This window comes from Adiantum capillus-veneris, chromosome 11 (assembly GCF_014529385.1).
Source record: "Adiantum capillus-veneris isolate H3 chromosome 11, ASM1452938v2, whole genome shotgun sequence".
Classification (NCBI taxonomy): Eukaryota; Viridiplantae; Streptophyta; class Polypodiopsida; order Polypodiales; family Pteridaceae; genus Adiantum; species Adiantum capillus-veneris.
Genome location: NC_140941.1, coordinates 134,786,152 through 134,796,240, shown reverse-complemented (window position 1 = coordinate 134,796,240; position 10,089 = coordinate 134,786,152). Strand labels below are relative to the sequence as shown.

General features: G+C 39.4%; 1 pseudogene; it reads left to right on the top strand.

Moving 5' to 3' along the window:
* Nucleotides 1-9,371: 9,371 nt before the first annotated feature.
* Nucleotides 9,372-9,842, top strand: LOC147448059 (small ribosomal subunit protein uS12 pseudogene; annotated as a pseudogene).
* The last annotated feature ends 247 nt before the right edge of the window (nt 9,843-10,089 follow it).

Sequence of the window (10,089 nt, the reverse complement as noted above, 5' to 3'; positions counted from 1 at the left end):
TAGGTGTAAGATCTCTCCGATGAAGTGTCAGAAAAACTTTCCTCTAGGATCAACTCTAAGGGAGGCAATGGTCCTTGATTCACACATTCTTCTATGGGAATGTTTCTCACTTGGTCTCCTATAGCAGGGTTTCTAATCGGCTAGAATCTACATCATCTCAAATACATCAAGAAACACCCACTCTTGCAAAACCCTTACCTGTTACCTTTTTGGACGCTTCCTTTAACTTAAAGTCACTCAAGCCTTAATGCTCTAACCCTTGCAATCTATACAACAATTACTAGATGGCTATAAGCTCACAGACGCTGTGTAAGTCATAATTTTTGAATTGACCAAAATAATTGCGCTTTTAGCACAAAACCTATTTTAGTTCAGAGAATCCTCAATTGAAGTCCAAACTTAATCTTAAAAACACCCCTAGGCTTCTTGCAACTAGATTTAGCTATGGTACAATTCTAATCTCAATCTATGACAAGGGGACATGGATCGCGATCCATGTACACTTTTAGCTTGCAAATAGATGCTCACAAAAATGAGGTATCTATTACATAATCAATTGTCGATGTCCCTGCTATAGGCAAACCATATATGTATGGTATTAACCGAATTTCTAGGTAATCTTCATTTGGATCTCCATCAAAATGCTGAATGGATATACACAAGCCAGGTGGGTTATCTACATATTTCTCTAGGGTTTCATCCATAAGAATTGTATTGTACAAATCAACTGATTCGAAAATTCATAAAAGATTCATTAGGAGATTTTGGAGGTCTTTTAGAGGACCTTGTGCTTTTTTTTATGAGAGTCTTGTGCCTCTAGTGCAGAGTGGTCCATAGCTAAAGAATTAGCTCGTAACTTTCGCATAGCTTGCCATATACGAGCAACAGTCTTTTTATGCACCTGCAAGCAGACAAGTTTGTTATGATTTCAACACAATCATTGTATGCATTCCTTATTCCACATCAATCCAAATTCTAATTTTGAATAATCACAATCTAAATTTTAGATGCGTTCCTCGAACTGAGTTTAGAATCTAGACAACTGGCTTGTCAAGCTCGATGCAAACAAGGCTCCATTGGTGGTTGCTCTCGTATGGAAAAATGATGGTTGTGACTTCCAGCATCAAACAATGGGCAAGCCACTTCTTGAATGTGCCTTGGGGGGTGTTTTTAATTCTGAGATAGACCAAGAGTTGAGGATCCATGACATATATTTATGGCTGACATTGTGCAGGTAGTTGGCTCTTGATCAAACTACAAGACAATTACTGGAAGTTATTCTCTAATATAATGACTGAAATAAAAGTATATTAAAGCTAGTGAAAGCATCTTATTTTGGCACATATAGACAATTGAATCAATTATTTGAGCATCTAGATCCTTCAGTATATTAATGTCAACAGAATCTAGTGCAACTCTCTCTCTCTCTCTCTCTCTCTCTCTCTCTCTCTCTCTCTCTCTCTCTCTCTCTCTCTCTCTCTCTCTCTCTCACACACACACACACACACACACACACACACACACACACACACACACACTTTCTTAAGAAGTAGCACTATGGCGTGCAGGCGGCTTCCTGCCATCGATAGAGTTTTCTCCGCGTGCCATAGTGCTACTCCCCCCCTTCCAAAATCTTCTTCTCCTCCCCTAGATTATTCTCTCTCTCTCTCTCTCTCTCTCTCTCTCTCTCTCTCTCTCTCTCTCTCTCTCTCTGTGTGTGTGTGTGTGTGTGTGTGTGTGTGTGTGTGTGTGTGTGTGTGTGTGTGTGTGTGTGTGTGTGTGTGTGTGTGTGTGTGTGTGTGGCAATAAAGGATAGTCTATGCCTCCCTCTCTGTTGTGGTACACTAAGCACGCCATCAAAATGTAGTACATGCATTAAAGTAAAAAATTAATTTATTTATTAAAATTGTATGGCACATTAAATGCCCACTATACATAATTAGACTTTTCACACGTGTGAAAATTGTATTTGTTAGAATACCTTGCATGGCGAGGGTTACATGATTGTTTAGATTGGGGGAGGGAGAGAGAGAGAGAGAGAGAGAGAGAGAGAGAGAGAGAGAGAGAGAGAGAGAGAGAGAATTGATTGGAGGTACTTCCTACAAGGAAGATATGTAATACCAGGCTAGAAGTATGCTCCATCTACCATTGAAGTGTTCATAGTTGCAAGATAGCCATGCCAAGCCGCCCAAGAAAAGGTAACAATAAGTTATGCTTATGTCGCAACATTTTGCATGAGGATTATTTCTTATGTGATAGATAGATATATGATCTTTCTATGTTGTCCCACGGCGTGCGTGGACGTACATAGTGTTGCTATATTCTCCTGTGTGTGCCAGGGGACAAATATTAAGAGATAGAGGAAGTTTTTTTACTTCCCATGGCACGCATCGATGCATTTACAAGACTTCAGTTGTTTTGCATGCGCCGTAGAGCATAGTAGAGAGAAAGAAAGAGGTAGAGAGTGACTTACAAGCTACACACACACACACACACACATAGAGAGAGAGAGAGAGAGAGAGAGAGAGGGATAGATTATGTTTTTGTCATGATTCAGATCTCACAAAAGGAAGAGGCAAAGAAAAGATCTAGAGACTATGTTTGGCCACCAAGAAGCACAAGAGATACCACCTCAGTTTTTGTTGAGAGGTTCCTTAAAGAGAAATGTGGACCAATGCTACCACAAAATGCAAAAAAAGTTATCCTCATCAACAAAATTTTTGCGAGAAAATGTTTTGGATATTGTCCACGGTGGGTCCACGGTACACAGGTGGTCGTGCGACTTATTATTACACATACACAACAATGGCACTCTCTTTAGGGAGACAAAACCCAAACGAACTCTTGGATTATAGAAAACATTTAATGCTGCGAGACAAGAGTGATGTGCCACAAGATATCCCTATACAATCATCAAGTTGAGAGACTTGTGACTTGTACAAGATCTCTTAAATCTAGGGGAGGAGAGAGAGAATGAGAGAGATTATTCACATCTCTTATGAGACGAGAAATTGGAGATGAGCATGAACTTGCTTTAGGAATTGAAAGCTAAGAGCAACTCCTTGACTATGGAAAGGGCCTTCTTTTAATGCAAAAAAACCAATTTATAGAGACACAGACCATAAACACTTGAGTTTTAAAGTGGATGGTTTACAGAGTTTTGGGTACAATTGTCATCATTACGGCATCCCCTTTTGACCCAATGATTTTCAAATGTCATATTCTCTCTCCACTTCTTTTGTCCCTCAGTAGCCTTGGATTCTCTAAAGGATGTTGCTTGTGTGTTATGATGAATCACTTTTAAGGGTTGTGCTATCTTTGTTTTCTCTAGTATTTTCTTCTGATACAAACGCTACAAGATCCTTCTATAAAACCATTGAAAGAGTTCTTTCAAATTGTTTTCCTTGTTTGGTGTGGCGCCATGTTCTGTGTCCAAAGAATCCATTGCGTGCCATGTAGTGCGACTTCTCCCATCCTTGTGTGCTCCATATGATAGGGTTGCCATGCTTGGCAATGAAAAAGTTCGGCAAGTGGTTGTGAAGAATATGTTGCAACAATAAAAACAATAAGTGAGTCATACAATTTTATTTGAAAAAGGTATCTCCATGGGCCTTACCATATAATGAGTAATGTTTTTATATGTCCAAGAAGTACAAAATGCTTTCTTGAATAAGTGCAAACAATCTTTTAAGATGCGTTTTTCCCTGTCAGACCATGTGCATTGCTCTCATAATTGGCACAGTATGTCGATGGACTTCCATACATCTCCCTTTGTGTTTTGAGAAGCTGATTCATGATCTTTAATAGCTAGATGTACTTTCTTTCACAATTGGTACTCAGTATACTTTTATGTGTAGTTTTGTAGTACTTTCCTAATTAAGTGATCTTTGTGTGGTGCCTTATTTGCGGCTTCGACAAAAACCTGCAGGCTTTAACACCCCCAATAGGCGGCTTGTTAGGGACATCCTTCTCTTTGGTGGATAGCTTTGTGTTTGTCTCGATTTGAACATTTCCTCCATGAAGACCCATGTCACATAGTAAATGCTGCAATGTATCCAAAGCAACCTGCCTCTCTACCTTATTCTTTGATACCAACTGACTGATAGTGACTTCAATCATCTAAAACTAGAACTTGGGATGAAAGTAAATTCAAAATCACACTCAAATGAAGCAAATTATTAAAAATGACCAAAATTTGAGAAAAAACAATTTTTTGTAATCCAAATCCAAAAATATTTGGGAAATAGCTTCAAAATATTAGAGACTACAAGCTGGCAAAGTTTCATGTCAAAAGGAGGTTAAACATGAATCGTGATCCATGTACCTGATCAAAAATTTTGGTTGAAAATTGAGCTATAAGTAGATGAGACTTATAGAAATACATTTCCCAAAGCCACGCCTAGAAAACAGTTGAAAAGGGTGGTCAAAATCGACAAAATCACAGGATAGTCAAAAACCTCTTAAACACACCCAAAAATTCACTTTTGGCTGACTAAATTGATCCAAATTCAAAAGGATTTTGGGGATAGGCTACAAACACCATAACATATCAGCTCACCAAATTTTCAAGCCCAAAAGTGATGAAATATGGATCCTGATCCATGTCCTCATCTGAAAAATTTGGGAGAGACTTTTCTTGTCTATAGCAGAGGCCATTGGAAACAATACTTCCCAAAGAAAGATTGCAAAAAGAATCCAAAAAGCTCATCAAAAGGGTAAAAAATAATTCAAAGTGAAAATTTGCAAAATCAAACCTAGGGTTTTCCTTTGAGTTGACCTAATCAAACCTAGGGTTTTCCTTTGAGCTGACCTAATCAAGTTCAAATCACACAAACTATAGCTGGTGTCAGGGTACCAAGGGCAAGCTATGTGTAAAGTTCCATCACATTCTGCAACTGAGGTATAGACTGAGATCAGAATTGTACCATAGCTAAATCTAGTTACAAGAAGCCTAGTGGTGCTTTTAGAGTTTCATCACATTCTACCACTACATGGATTGAGATCAAAATTGTACCATAGCTAAATCTAGTTATAAGAAGCCTAGTGGTGTTTTTAAAATTAAGTTTGGACTTCAATTGAGGATTCTCTGAGCTAAAATAGCTTTTGTGCTAAATGCACGATTAATTGGTTAATTCAAAAATTATGACTTACCGAGCGGCTGTGAGCTTATAGCCATCTAGTATTTGTTGTATAGATTGCAAGGACTAGATAATTAAGGCTTGAAATGACTTTAAGTTAAAGTTTTGGAAGCGGCCAAAGAGGTAATAGGTAAGCGTTTTGCAAGAGTGGGTGTTTCTTGATGTATTTGAGATCATGCAGATTCTAGCCGATTAGAAACCCTACTATAGGAGACCAAGTGAGAAACATTCCAATAGAAGAGTGTGTGAATCAGGGACCATTGCCTCCCTTAGAGATGATCCCAAAATCCGACACCATCAAATTGCACTGAAAAGATCATTACAAAAAAGGGCTTAAAACCATAGTTTAGGCAAAAAGACCGCAACTCTAAAATTTTGAAAATTTGATGGTGGAGACCTTAAAGCTGATCAAAACTCAAAAAGTTGGTGCTCAAGGGCCTCAACAAACTTACCAGGTGCAAATTGATAAATTTTATTAGACTCTATGGTGGAACTTGGATTACGAGATCCATGTCCTTTAGAGACAGATTGAACTAGAAATGAGCCCAGCTGACTAATAGTGACCTTAATCAGCTAAAACGAGAACTTGGGATCAAAGTAAAATCAAAATCACACTCAAATGAAGGAAATTATAAAATATGTCCAAAATTTGAGAAAAAACAACTTTTTGTAATCCAAATCCAAAAATATTCGGAAAATAGCTTCAAAATATTAGAGACTACAAGCTGACAAAGTTTCATGTCAAAAGGAGGTTAAACATGGATCTTGAATTGAACTATAAGCCAGGAAGGCAGCATGGTGTATGATGCATGCAACAATTTATTCATGGATCTTGAATTGCTACAAAAGAGAACGGTCGAGTTTTATGAAATCACTTTAGAAGAGTGCTCGCGAACACTGCACTTTTGTCTTGAAAATGGATGAGTGTGAGGTGTTAAAGCAGCACAAGCTAGAAAGGGTCACAATAACACTCATGAATAGAGCAATGAGGATAAATATTTTAGTGTTCAATTTGAAACAAATGTGTGGTGGTTAGGGGCGTCTCAGGAACTTGTGATTGGATTTATACATTTTTTTGTTCTCTATAGATTAGTCCTAACTTCATGTGCATGTGCAAGCTAATAAACAGGACCATGATGCATTGTATTGAGTGTTTCACTGCACCCATTGGTATCACTAATTCACGAGCAGATGAATGAATGCCAAAAATTGAGTGTGGAGGGATGGGGTGAATTCAAAGTGGAATGGCACCTTGTGAGAGACTTGAAGACTTTGAAATCCCTCTTCAATTGTAGCAAAGGTGCAATGGCAAAGTCACCATGCCTATATTGTACGGAACGTGACCAAGTACTAGACAGCAAGTAGTGGAAGCGCCCACCAAATAGGCACTTGTTGGATGACCACTTCCGTCTGATGTTCAACAACATACCTCTTGTGAATGCGCACATATGTATGTTACATGCATTATGCCGTATCATTGAAAAGCTTGTGTATATTGATTCTTTATATTTGTTTTGCATGTCTAGTTCAATCTCTCTCTAAAGGACATGTATCGCAATCCACGTTCCACCATAGAGTCTAATGAAATTTATCAATTTGCACCTGGTGAGTTTGTTGAGGCCCTTGAGCACCAACGTTTTGAGTTTTGATCAGCTTTAAGGTCCCTACCATCAAATTTATAAAATTTTAGAGTTGTGGTCTTTTCGCCTAAACTATGGTTTTAAGTCCTTTTTTGTAATGATCTTTTCACTGCAATTTGATGGTGTCGGATTTTGGGATCATCTCTAAGGGAGGCAATGGTCCCTCATTCACACACTCTTCTATGGGAATGTTTCTCACTTGGTCTCCTATAGGAGGGTTTCTGATCAGCTAGAATCTAAATGATCTCAAATACATCAAGAAACACCCACTCTTGCAAAACCCTTACCTATTACCTCTTTGGCCGCTTCCAAAACTTTAACTTAATTAAAGTCACTTCAAGCCTTAATGCTCTAACCCTTGCAATCTATACAGCAAATACTAGATGGCTATAAGCTCACAGCCACTGTGTAAGTCATAATTTTTTAATTGACCAAAATAATTGCACTTTTAGCACAAAATCTATTTTAGCTCAAAGAATCCTCAATTGAAGTCCAAACTTAATTTTAAAAACACCACTAGGATTCTTGTAACTAGATTTAGCTATGGTACAATTTTGATCTCAATCTATGACAGGGGGACATGGATCACAATCCATGTACCTCAGTGGCAGAATGTGATGAAAATCTAAAAACACAACTAGGCTTCTTGTAGTTCTAGATTTAGCTATGGTACAATTTTGATCTGAGTCTATGCCTCAGTTGCAGAATATGATGTAACTTTACACATAGCTTTCCCTTGGTACCCTGACACCAGCTATAGTTTGTATGATTTGGACTTGATTAGGTCTGCTCAAAGGAAAACCCTAGGTCTGATTTTGCAATTTTTCACTTTGAATTGTTTTTTACCCTTTTGATGAGCTTTTTTTATTCTTTATGCAATCTTTCTTCGGGAAGTTTGTTTCCAATGGCCTCTGCAGAATGTGATGAAACTCTAAAAACACAACTAGGCTTCTTGTAGTTCTAGATTTAGCTATGGTACAATTTTGATCTCAATCTCTGCCTCAATTGCAAAATGTGATGAAACTTTACACACTGCTTGCCCTTGGTGAGGAATCTCAAAGCTCGAGCGAGATTCTTCGAGCAATCCATAAAACGAGCGAGATAGGGCAAGGCACATATACAAAACAAAAACCAAACATGATTTCTTAGGTGACTTCAAGCACAACAACAAAAAAAATTAATTGAAGATTGCACCTATTTTTTATGGTAAATCAACCACAAATTTTTGACCGACAAAACCCTTTGAACAAGGTTTGGGTAGAGTGTTTTCTTTGATGGGCTAGAACACTTGGAACCATTATAATGGCATGTTGATATTCGTCTCCAATTTCAGCCCCCCAATCAAAGGATTAAACCACAAGCTTTACACTAAAAAGGTAAGGTTGTTGCCACTAAACTAATCTCATGAATAAGGAGAGTTTGGGAGCTCTTCACTTCTTCTTCTTCTTCTCCTCTCTCTCACTCTACATCAAGTTATTATGTGTCTTCAGGAACGTTTAGAGATACCAAACGTCGACTTTGATCTGAGCCTGCCCTCGATGAGATTGACACCCTCCTCCTCAGTTCGCCCCATGGACCTCCATATCTGTGCTACGTAAGAATGGATAGGGATCATCTCTCTCTCTCTCTCTCTCTCTCTCTCTCTCTCTCTCTCTCTCTCTCTCTCTCTCTCTCTCTCTCTCTCTCTCTCTCTCTCTCTCTCTCTCTCTCTCCCCTTCCTTTTAATGGGGTGTAATCATTGCCATTCGGCTTGGAAGGAAATAGCAACGAAGAGGAAAGCAAAGGAAGAATCTCTGACAGAGAAAGGATAGCCTCTCTCTCTCTCTCTCTCTCTCTCTCTCTCTCTCTCTCTCTCTCTCTCTCTCTCTCTCTCTCTCTCTCTCTCTCTCTCTCTCTCTCTCTCTCTCTCTCTCTCCGTTGAAAACTGTCTTCTACTTATTGTCTCATCGTGCTACCCAGTCGGGAAGACCTCCAACATCTGCCTCTTAAGATGTGTCACAATTGCCTCGCACAAAGCTGGGTGCGAACACATGTGCATGAGTGGTGCCAACACACCCTTAAAAAAAATTTCGGGCATATCCTCGAGCAGCATGTTGCATGCATACCTCTCTAACCATGCAGACATGTGGCTGACCAAAATCATCGTAAACTCCTTACTGCCATTCTCTTTGTCACTATCTAGCTGTATATCCTCATTTTACTCTCGCTGCAGCTGCTGCTCTATGAAAATCACATTGGACCAGGGTTCCAAATTGTCAGAATTCCCTGACGCATCATACACTATACTGATGTACGTCCGCCATGGAAGAATTTGGCACATAATCCTTTGCACATGGACAATATCAAGGTAAGGACATATAGTCCTCAAGAAGTGTGACCTTGAGTCTCCATGGAAGTCAAAATGCATGGGATTTTTTATCAAATACTAATAAGTTCCTGGCCTACCATATAAAGGAATTAAATAGATCGGTAGCTCTAGTTTTAGCCGTGCAGACGTGCAGAGAGAGAGAGAGAGAGAGAGAGAGAGAGAGAGAGAGAGAGAGAGAGAGAGAGAGAGAGAGAGAGAGAGAGAGAGAGAGAGAGAGAGCTCCTGGGCACTAACAGCAATCGCAGGCGTAACAGCAACAGCCACCATGGGGAAAACACGTGGTATGGGAGCTGGTCGCAAATTGAAGAACCATAGACGGGCGCAGCTCTGGGCAAGCAAGGCATATAAGAAAAGAAATCTTGGAAACAAGTGGAAGAAGCCCTTCGCACGCTCCTCCCACACCAAGGGCATCGTTCTTGAGAAGATTGGTATTGAAGACAAGCAGCCCAGCTCTGCCATTCGAAAATGTGCCAGGGTACAGCTTATCAAGAATAAAAAGAAGATTGCGGCCTTTGTTCCAAATGATGGTTGCCTGAACTACATTGAAGAAAACGATGAAGTGTTGATTGCTGGGTTCGTTCGTAAGGGACATGCTGTTGGTGATATTCCTGGAGTGCGGTTCAAGGTTGTGAAGGTATCGGGAGTGTCTCTCCTTGCCCTTTTGAAGGAAAACAAGGAGAAGCCAAGGTCTTAAGATTTGAGAAGATATGTGAAAGTCCTGCAGGATTTGTACCTTATTGATTAGCTTCCTGGGAATGTCCAGGGGAGATCATCACGAAAATTTTGTTAATCTCATGAGATGAGCCAGCTGCTATTTTTCGATGCATGCATTTCCTTCTTTTGAACCATGGGATGGAGAATCATTGTGTCAATGAAGATAAAGATACTTTGTTTGTCCTCAAAGAGAGAGAGAGAGAGAGAGAGAGAGAGAGAGAGAGAGAGA